The sequence below is a fragment of the Lissotriton helveticus genome, chromosome 8, assembly GCF_964261635.1.
Source record: "Lissotriton helveticus chromosome 8, aLisHel1.1, whole genome shotgun sequence".
NCBI lineage: Eukaryota > Metazoa > Chordata > Amphibia > Caudata > Salamandridae > Lissotriton > Lissotriton helveticus.
In genome coordinates, this window is record NC_136069.1 from 1556753484 (window position 1) to 1556763216 (window position 9733).

General features: G+C 42.8%; 2 long non-coding RNA genes across 2 annotated transcripts; one reads left to right on the plus strand and one right to left on the minus strand.

The window, feature by feature from the left end:
• Positions 1-2345: 2345 nt before the first annotated feature.
• On the minus strand, positions 2346-3084 carry LOC144772049 (uncharacterized). The gene is made up of 4 exons (XR_013599618.1): positions 3020-3084; positions 2866-2931; positions 2650-2771; positions 2346-2425 (listed from the first exon to the last, which is right to left on the minus strand). It is a non-coding gene; the product is annotated as an uncharacterized LOC144772049 (long non-coding RNA).
• Positions 3085-8767: 5683 nt separating this feature from the next.
• Positions 8768-9529, plus strand: LOC144772050 (uncharacterized). Its single transcript, XR_013599619.1, has 4 exons — positions 8768-8873; positions 9098-9177; positions 9266-9336; positions 9516-9529. It is a non-coding gene; the product is annotated as an uncharacterized LOC144772050 (long non-coding RNA).
• Positions 9530-9733: the final 204 nt, after the last annotated feature.

The window sequence follows — 9733 nt, forward strand, 5'->3', positions numbered from 1 at the left end:
TGCGGGAAGCGAGGCGCAATCCGAGTGAGTGTCTCGGGTGTTTCAGCGCGTCCGCTGCAAAGGGTGTGGGTGTACTTACAGTTATCCGGCATAGCGATTAGCTAGAGACCTACTGCCATGGTTCCCTGCTCGGCTAGTAGAGCCGTTCACTGCAGATTGTAATTGTAGGCGTTGGCCGCTTCCGGGGTGGGCGTGGCCGGAAGCACGTCTGGGGGCGTGGCCAAGTGACTGAGCGTGATGACGCTGCTGTTGGCAGTCACACCCCTACAAGAGGTAAACAACGCTCGTGTGAGCGGCGGAGAATGTGCACATGGGCTTTGGGAATAAAGGAGTAGCTGCCCTCTAGATACAGGGGAGGCGAGTGGAGCTGGCTGACAGGCAGTGCCCGTAGGGGGCGAAGGGGCTAAAAAAATTTGCCTAGTCAGTTCCGCTGGCACTGTGGATGTAAAATAAAGTTTTGAAATCGGTGCAAGTAGCACTGGCGATGTTGGAGGGAGATCATTGCCCTGCTCTATCAGGGGAAAGAGTAGTGCCACTTAGGGTGTAGTGCCACTATGGGAATGGGGCCATTACTGGACATAGAAACTAAAGGGTACTGGGAGCTCAGATGGGCAGACTCTAAGTCTTGTGAAATGGAGCCTGTTTCAGGGTTGTGGTTGCTTGGCAGGTGGTAAGATAGCCCATACTTAGGAGCCCGGGGAGCTCGTGACTAGTGAATAGTTTATTTAAGGACGGTGGCCCAAGGAATATTATCGTTAAGGCCCGTCTTATGGCTGGAAAGTCTGTAAATCCAACGCTGTTCCTTCTCAAACAGTCGTGCTTGCACATTGGGACCTGGTTGGATTTGCTCAATGACAGTCCATCGCATGTCATTCGGGGTATGGCATGTCGTCAGAAAATGGTCCGTTAGTCTGGTGTTATTCTTCTTGCATCTCACTGTGCTTCGGTGTTCTGATATGCGTAGTTTCACTTTTCGGGTTGTCATTCCTATATAAGGAATCCCACAGGTGCATCTGATCAGGTAAATAACATTGGTACTGTTACAGTTAGTGTGCGATCTCTGTACCCATGTTTTTCCTGGTTCTAGATCCAGGGTTTTTGTGTTGGCAGTAAGGTGGCAGACGCTACAGTCCCCACATCTGGAATGTCCAGTAACTGGTGGGAGGCCCCATATTGCAGTGATGGTGGGGTTGGTGTCATTGGCTGTAGTTCTCGGCCGGGTGTTGACCAAGCTGTCCTTCAGGCTGCATGCCTTTTTGTACGAAAACAAGGGTTTTTCCCAGTTGAATTTCCCAGTGCAGAGTATGGACCAGTGTTTTCGTATGCTTTTACTCACTAGATTTGATGCTGCATTGTATGTTGTTGGAAAGCAACTACGGGTGGGCTCTAATCAGCAAGGCTGAGCCAAATTATCAAAAAACAAAACAAAAATAGAACGCCAGTGCTGATATGCATCAATTAAACAAATAATGTACCAACCAGAACCTGAACAGAAAATTCAAGGACGGGAATTGCTATTTAATAGCTTTTTATTTCAATTTTTTTAAGAAAGATAGATTTCTGTTTTTTAAATGGTCAAAAACAACGTATTCAAAAAGGAGGGACACATACAAGTGGGGAAACTTACGATTTTTCTTCACACATTCGCTATTACACCCATATCACAGGCATTCAACAAACTTTCACACCATTCAGGGAAAAGACTATAGGAACATACATTATACTCTTAAAAACCATACATTTATAATTTCTACTTCTCAAAAAAACCATAAAGCCACACACTGCGAACACAGTATTATAATAATCAAAAAAACGACTTTTTTCAAGTGTACATTCGTTTCAAAATAATTTTTTTGACTTTCAACAATTCTTCGTAATGTACAGACGGGCTGGAAGAATTAATTAGACGACCAAGCCGTTTTCGCAGGTATATTGTGGCACAAAGCAAAACGCGTTTCGAATCCCAATTGTTCTCTTTAGGATTCTCTTCAGGGCCTCGAGTACTATCTAGACAGAACACAATCAAAAATGAGACACAAACAGTGAATTAATAAAACATAAATGCTAGGTGACAACCACAACAACAAATAAGCAGATCAGGGTTCACCTTTTAAACAATTTTTTGATGTAGACCAACTCTCAAGAAACCCACTCAGGTTGCCCAACCCACACTCTCTGAGGCTTACCAATGGAGGAAAAAACGAGAGAACATCCAGATGGTGGAGGAGGGTCATTAATAAGGAGCAAGGAACCGTATCTGCAAGATGGAGGAACATGTCTTAATTCAGTTCATTCAAAAGATTGAAATGTAGACTAAGAGCCCACAGCAAGTCGGTGATACTTGCCTTAATAAGGTGTTTGTGCTGTTTACGGTGTTCCAATTGAAGACCAGGGCAGTGCACGGATGTGGTCAAGATGCAGCTGTCTATGTATTTAAAAAAAATAAAAATAAGAATATCTGAGAGTTTTATTCTTATTTAGGTATGCCTTTGCATTAACTGGGAATGCGTTCGCTGAACATTCAAGTTTAGCACTTAATAAAGAAGAGAGGCTTCATGATGTCACAAAAGCTGAGTGCGACGGAGTTGTGGCATAAGAAATGCACTATTTGCCGTCGTGTCTTAATCGGCAGGCAAGATTTTTCCTTACCTGAAGTGAATTTCAGGCTACTGCTGGCAGTCTGGCAGAGGCACGCCTGCAAGCACTTTTTTTCTTTCTTCTGTGCCGATGGAGATTGAATTGGACGACCGAATTGGGCGTCTTTTAAATTTCTGTAACAGGATACAGGGGTAATCAAAAGAAAGTCGTGGAGGGCTACATAGCGGATGATAGCGGCACTGTTAAGCATTTTAATTCGGGGCTCACCGTGATGTATATAAACTCCCGGATAACTGGCTCGGATTTAGGCTGTAGCCGACGCCATGCCGTTCACTAGATATAATTACAAAAAGACACATTTTAGTGTCTACACTCTAATAAATATATCAGCGTGGGTGTCCAGCTAACTGGCAGTACTTACTTAGTTCTCAGGAAAAACGACGTAAATCAGCTGGCGTTTCTGGTAGCACTGCTTCTTCGCCCATGCGCATAGCATACCGTGGCGAGACACTTTCCAGTTTATAAAGGGGCATGACGGGAAGCACTGCCTGCTCCTTAAAGGGATACCGTGCACAGGGTGGTATTACCGCGTTTTGAGGCAATCTAGCACCCACTGGGGCTGTAATATTTCTCTCACTCACCCGGGGTGTCACCTCCATGCGTGGAACTATCCGATTTCAAAATCACAGCTCCATTAGACACAATACATGCACGATCAAGAAGGCCACTTTGAAATTGAGTGGCAAAATTCAGGGTAATGCATGTGCTGTGTATTTACAATTTGAAGATTTCACTGAATTCATTCAGACCAGAGATCGCTGTATCAAATTTCACAATTAAAAAGGCTTCCCGTTTGGAGAGTTGTACGTTAACATCACCTCCACGGGGGTCCTTTGCAATTCTTGATATTACAGTCCATTTGAGATCACTAATTGCATGTTGCATTTTTGTCCAATGTTGGACCAATGGGGCGTTTTCTACTTTATTCTTGAGTCTTGATTTGTGCTGGGAAATGCGTTGACGCACTTCTTGACTGGTTTTTCCTATGTATAATTGCTGGCAGGGGCATATAATGCCATAGACCACACACTTAGACTTACAATTGCTGAAGGTGTTATGTTTCCAGTAGATCCCGTTATGCTGGAATAGGGAACCTTCAATTGTGGATTCGCAACAAAGACAAGTTCCACATCTGTGGTGTCCAATTATGGGTGGCAAGCGCATCATTTGGCGCAATGTGGGTGGTCTGGGAGCAGGCATAGCTGCACGGACAATATGGTTGGCAATGTTGTTTTCCTTTTTAAAGGCAAACAGAGGTGGATCTTTAAGGCTCTCATCTAAGTTTTCAACTAGATGCCAATTTTGTCCAATGATCCGTTTTAGCTGGTTAGCATTGGGGCAAAAAGTGGTGACACATACCTGTCGCTTTACATTGGTCTTTTCTTTGCGTTCTAGTAGTGCTTCCCGTGGTGTCCACCGAGCTCTCTTCATGCAGTTTTTAACTAGCCTTTTGGGGTAACCCCTATCGCATAACTTTGATATCAGTTTATCAGCGTGATGGTTGAAGTCCTCCTTAAACGTACAGTTCCGGCGGACTCGCAGGAACTGCCCGTAAGGAAGATTTTCTTTTAGGCTTCTGGGGTGGTGGCTATTGAACATTAGAGATTTGTTGCGGTCAGTAGATTTTACAAATAATGTGGTGGCCAACTTGCCTTCTTTTGGGAAAACCTCAACATCAAGGAATGAGATTCTGCTGGTAGACTGGGTTAGGCTGAACTTGATATCTGCAGTCCTGGAATTTAGCCATTGATGAAAAGCTGTTAAAGTGTCATCATCTCCTGTCCATATCATGAACACATCATCAATAAATCGGAGCCACGCTCCGATATATTGATGGAAGGGAGAGAGTAGAAATTATAAATGTATGGTTTTTAAGAGTATAATGTATGTTCCTATAGTCTTTTCCCTGAATGGTGTGAAGGTTTGTTGAATGCCTGTGATATGGGTGTAATAGCGAATGTGTGAAGAAAAATCGTAAGTTTCCCCACTTGTATGAGTCCCTCCTTTTTGAATACGTTGTTTTTGACCATTTAAAAAACAGAAATCTATCTTTCTTAAAAAAATTGAAATAAAAAGCTATTAAATAGCAATTCCCGTCCTTGAATTTTCTGTTCAGGTTCTGGTTGGTACATTATTTGTTTAATTGATGCATATCAGCACTGGCGTTCTATTTTTGTTTTTTGATAATTTGGCTCAGCCTTGCTGATTAGAGCCCACCCGTAGTTGCTTTCCAATTATTATAGCAGGCGCAGGCCCGCGAGGTATTGTGTGAACTTCATTCATTTTGAAGTGTAGGTTGAAGATTTCCCTCCTTACATTAAGTATCCACTTGTTTCAGTTCCTGTACACGTGTGATTAGTATTAGTATTATTTTCATTGTTATTTGTACTTTTTTGTTTAGTGTCTTAAACTGGTTTCTTTCCTCTTTTTTCATTTATAAATAAATGGCAGAGAAGGACACCTTTGCATACTCAGAAGACCACATCAGGAACCTCATCAGTGACCCTCCCATATTCGCGTCGGTTACCTTAAGTGAGACTGCGACATCATCTAACGAGGCCGATAAGTTGCTTCGCTTAAAAAAGAAACAGATCAGGACAGACCTCCACGGACACTTCCTGTTACAACATCTTAAGGAAGGTACGATCCCAGGTGGGTTACAAATTAAAAATATACCAGTTATCTTCACAGAGGACCCTATTTTCAAAAAAGGCTTTTCATTCATAGAAACTAAATGCAGCAGAGACCTAATGGTCCTAACGGTAGAGACTGCTGTAAGAATTTCAAAGGAAGAACTAGCAGAAATTGCCAAATTAGCGGCTGAGATCAGTATTAACCCTACCATAGCTGATGCTAAAACATTACTAGAGAAAGTAGCGAAAGAGATACAAGAGTTTAAAGATTACACTATAACACAGAAAAGTAATCAATTCGAGAAAGACAAAAAAAACTTTTCATTGGAGAATATATACCCGTATCTCCAAGGGGACTTTTACTCGAAAGCAGAATCACGACGCTTTCTCTCGGATAACCAAGGGAGATCTAGGAAACAGTTTATCTCTTTCTCAGATACATCGTCGTCAGGGACAGATAGTGATACTAGTGGCAATTACAACCGCCCTAACCGAAATAAAAATTGGAACGCCAACCAACAGCAACAAGGGCAATCCTCTAACCCTCATTTTTTAGGGAGAGGCAGGGCGAGATTTACGATACCATGGGAGATGAAGACACGACGCCAGCACTACAAAAATTAAAAGCGTCGCCCATTTTCAACCTGTCAAAGAAGGTTCTTACACGAGAAGAGGAAGACATCTTGGCAAAAGGTTTATCGTTTGTACCTTCAAAAAGAACCGACTTCGTGAAAATGAAGTCTGAGTTCATTGAATTTTGTAGAAAACTACGGCTCACCCTATTTTTTAGTGATAGTTCCACACAAAGACCGGTGGAAGTCACTGGTTTGAGAAATAGATCTACCTTCTGCCCCCCTGTGAATAAAATTCCGAAAGAACTTGTGACTTTCGAAAGAAGTGTCCTTTCTGCTATCTCAGCCATAGAAAAACAGAGGAAGTTTATACAATTCAACACCACCAAACAGCAGATGACTGCATTAAACAACTTAAAGAATGACACCTCAATAATAGTTAAACAGGCCGACAAAGGCGGTGCCATAGTTATATGGGACACCGACAATTATACCATCGAAGTAATGCGGCAGCTAGATGATGTCAACTGCTACCGCAAGATAGGCAAAGACCCTACGACAGACCTTCAAAATGAGTTATTCATTTTAATACAGGAAGGATTTGATCAAGGATTTGTTGGTCCTAAAGAGCTGGAATACCTAAAAATCAAGTACCCCAAAATCCCGATGTTCTACGTATTGCCCAAAATCCATAAAGATCCGAACAACCCGCCAGGCAGGCCCATCGTGGCAGGATGTGGCTCTCTGCTTGAGCCGATTGCCAAATACGTGGACTGTTTCTTAAAGGAATTTATGGGTCAGGTGCGATCCTACCTACAAGACACCACAGACTTCATAAATAAACTGGCTAACATCAACTACCGTGAATACAGTGATATTTTAGTCACCTTAGACGTGACATCGCTGTACACACAGATCCCGCAGGATGAAGCAGTAGCGGTCCTGTCACACTTTCTAGATCAAAGATCACGTCCAGTGCAAGTACCGACTGAATTCTTGGTACGACTTGCATCATTTGCCCTCAAGAGAAACTATTTTTGTTTCAACGGTGAATTCTACTACCAAACCAAAGGGGTGGCTATGGGCTGCCCCTTTGCGCCGGAGCTGGCGGTGCTCTTCATGTCTATGTACGAGGATACCTATATACACTCTAACAATCCCTTCCATCAATATATCGGAGCGTGGCTCCGATTTATTGATGATGTGTTCATGATATGGACAGGAGATGATGACACTTTAACAGCTTTTCATCAATGGCTAAATTCCAGGACTGCAGATATCAAGTTCAGCCTAACCCAGTCTACCAGCAGAATCTCATTCCTTGATGTTGAGGTTTTCCCAAAAGAAGGCAAGTTGGCCACCACATTATTTGTAAAATCTACTGACCGCAACAAATCTCTAATGTTCAATAGCCACCACCCCAGAAGCCTAAAAGAAAATCTTCCTTACGGGCAGTTCCTGCGAGTCCGCCGGAACTGTACGTTTAAGGAGGACTTCAACCATCACGCTGATAAACTGATATCAAAGTTATGCGATAGGGGTTACCCCAAAAGGCTAGTTAAAAACTGCATGAAGAGAGCTCGGTGGACACCACGGGAAGCACTACTAGAACGCAAAGAAAAGACCAATGTAAAGCGACAGGTATGTGTCACCACTTTTTGCCCCAATGCTAACCAGCTAAAACGGATCATTGGACAAAATTGGCATCTAGTTGAAAACTTAGATGAGAGCCTTAAAGATCCACCTCTGTTTGCCTTTAAAAAGGAAAACAACATTGCCAACCATATTGTCCGTGCAGCTATGCCTGCTCCCAGACCACCCACATTGCGCCAAATGATGCGCTTGCCACCCATAATTGGACACCACAGATGTGGAACTTGTCTTTGTTGCGAATCCACAATTGAAGGTTCCCTATTCCAGCATAACGGGATCTACTGGAAACATAACACCTTCAGCAATTGTAAGTCTAAGTGTGTGGTCTATGGCATTATATGCCCCTGCCAGCAATTATACATAGGAAAAACCAGTCAAGAAGTGCGTCAACGCATTTCCCAGCACAAATCAAGACTCAAGAATAAAGTAGAAAACGCCCCATTGGTCCAACATTGGACAAAAATGCAACATGCAATTAGTGATCTCAAATGGACTGTAATATCAAGAATTGAGAAGGACCCCCGTGGAGGTGATGTTAACGTACAACTCTCCAAACGGGAAGCCTTTTTAATTGTGAAATTTGATACAGCGATCTCTGGTCTGAATGAATTCAGTGAAATCTTCAAATTGTAAATACACAGCACATGCATTACCCTGAATTTTGCCACTCAATTTCAAAGTGGCCTTCTTGATCTTGCATGTATTGTGTCTAATGGAGCTGTGATTTTGAAATCGGATAGTTCCACGCATGGAGGTGACACCCCGGGTGAGTGAGAGAAATATTACAGCCCCAGTGGGTGCTAGATTGCCTCAAAACGCGGTAATACCACCCTGTGTACGGTGTCCCTTTAAGGAGCAGGCAGTGCTTCCCGTCATGCCCCTTTATAAACTGGAAAGTGTCTCGCCACGGTATGCTATGCGCATGGGCGAAGAAGCAGTGCTACCAGAAACGCCAGCTGATTTACGTCGTTTTTCCTGAGAACTAAGTAAGTACTGCCAGTTAGCTGGACACCCACGCTGATATATTTATTAGAGTGTAGACACTAAAATGTGTCTTTTTGTAATTATATCTAGTGAACGGCATGGCGTCGGCTACAGCCTAAATCCGAGCCAGTTATCCGGGAGTTTATATACATCACGGTGAGCCCCGAATTAAAATGCTTAACAGTGCCGCTATCATCCGCTATGTAGCCCTCCACGACTTTCTTTTGATTACCCCTGTATCCTGTTACAGAAATGTAAAAGACGCCGCAATTCGGTCGTCCAATTCAATCCCCATCGGCACAGAAGAAAGAAAAAAAGTGCTTGCAGGCGTGCCTCTGCCAGACTGCCAGCAGTAGCCTGAAATTCACTTCAGGTAAGGAAAAATCTTGCCTGCCGATTAAGACACGACGGCAAATAGTGCATTTCTTATGCCACAACTCCGTCGCACTCAGCTTTTGTGACATCATGAAGCCTCTCTTCTTTATTAAGTGCTAAACTTGAATGTTCAGCGAACGCATTCCCAGTTAATGCAAAGGCATACCTAAATAAGAATAAAACTCTCAGATATTCTTATTTTTATTTTTTTAAAATACATAGACAGCTGCATCTTGACCACATCCGTGCACTGCCCTGGTCTTCAATTGGAACACCGTAAACAGCACAAACACCTTATTAAGGCAAGTATCACCGACTTGCTGTGGGCTCTTAGTCTACATTTCAATCTTTTGAATGAACTGAATTAAGACATGTTCCTCCATCTTGCAGATACGGTTCCTTGCTCCTTATTAACGACCCTCCTCCACCATCTGGATGTTCTCTCGTTTTTTCCTCCATTGGTAAGCCTCAGAGAGTGTGGGTTGGGCAACCTGAGTGGGTTTCTTGAGAGTTGGTCTACATCAAAAAATTGTTTAAAAGGTGAACCCTGATCTGCTTATTTGTTGTTGTGGTTGTCACCTAGCATTTATGTTTTATTAATTCACTGTTTGTGTCTCATTTTTGATTGTGTTCTGTCTAGATAGTACTCGAGGCTCTGAAGAGAATCCTAAAGAGAACAATTGGGATTCGAAACGCGTAGGCTTTGTGCCACAATATACCTGCGAAAACGGCTTGGTCGTCTAATTAATTCTTCCAGCCCGTCTGTACATTACGAAGAATTGTTGAAAGTCAAAAAAATTATTTTGAAACGAATGTACACTTGAAAAAAGTCATTTTTTTGATTATTATAATACTGTG